This window comes from Rhagoletis pomonella, unplaced genomic scaffold, assembly GCF_013731165.1.
Source record: "Rhagoletis pomonella isolate Grant_MI unplaced genomic scaffold, Rhpom_1.0 Rhpom_scaffold_00007, whole genome shotgun sequence".
Taxonomy (NCBI): domain Eukaryota; kingdom Metazoa; phylum Arthropoda; class Insecta; order Diptera; family Tephritidae; genus Rhagoletis; species Rhagoletis pomonella.
The window spans coordinates 14,320,761-14,321,918 of record NW_023458561.1 but is presented as its reverse complement, the minus strand read 5'-3'; positions in this window follow the sequence as shown (position 1 = coordinate 14,321,918).

Here is a 1,158-nt window from a genome sequence, read left to right as displayed (position 1 = left end):
AGTGTTGTGGGAATAGGGCGGTCAAATGCATAAATTGAGTTGCATTTGGGGATTTTTTATGGATAAATTTATGTACATTTAGATTAGCATTTAGAGCTAAATGCGCTAAATGTGCTTTTACGCGTAAACAAAAACAGCCCATTATACACAACAAATTCCTCGAATTCTCTCCACAATTAATACGTGCTGCAGAAAAAAAAGATTCCGCCTACCGGACAACGCTGCGGTCGGGCGCACCGCGAGCTATGTGGGGCCGCTATAGGGATCTAAAGAGGGAAGCGAGACGTATTTGCCGCAATAAGAAGATAGAGGCCGAATACATGAGTGCGAAGAGCTTGAAATGCTGGCCGACAGGAAGAATGCCCGAAAATTTTACCAGGGGCCTATTTCATAAAGGTGACAGGTACGCCAATTGTCGATTTTTCTATAAAATTTCAGATCCAGAATTGTTGGCGAAGTTTTTTCTGTTTCATATACGCTTGTAGGTAACTGTGAATTTTTTAGAAAGCGACAGTGACAATACTGGAATATTGTCAACAATGGTGCTGACAATTGTCCCTCTGACAAAATTGGCACGACAATAGCGACAAAACTTAATAGCTCCTTCGGAATGTTTTCACATGAGAATTTTGTAAATTTTTTTATATGGTAATTGCGTACATTTCATTCGTTTTCAACAATTTGAATATTTCTTAAAACTAAAATAATGCAAATGCAATTATTACATATGAATTACATAAAAACTTCTTATGACTCGCGACAATTTTGTCAATGAAAAGTTTAAGACCCGACAATGATAATTTGTTACTTTTTCAATGGAATTTCTTATGGAATTGAAGCGGTGGTGACAATTGTTTTCATGATAAATGCTGGAGCTGACGGCGGCGAGGAGTTGATAAGGTGCATGCATCAACTCTTATGCAGAATATGGTGAGATGAACGTATGCCCGACGAGAGGAATTTAAGTGTGCTCTGCCCAATCCACAATAAAGGCGACCCCGCCATTCGCGCCAACTATCGCAGGATCAGCCTTCTAAGCATAGGTTACAAGGTCTTATCGAGCGTATTGTATGAAAGACTGAAGCCCACCGTCAATGAACTGATTGGGCTGTATCAGTGTGGCTTTAGACCTGGCAAATCCACCATAGACCAGGTATT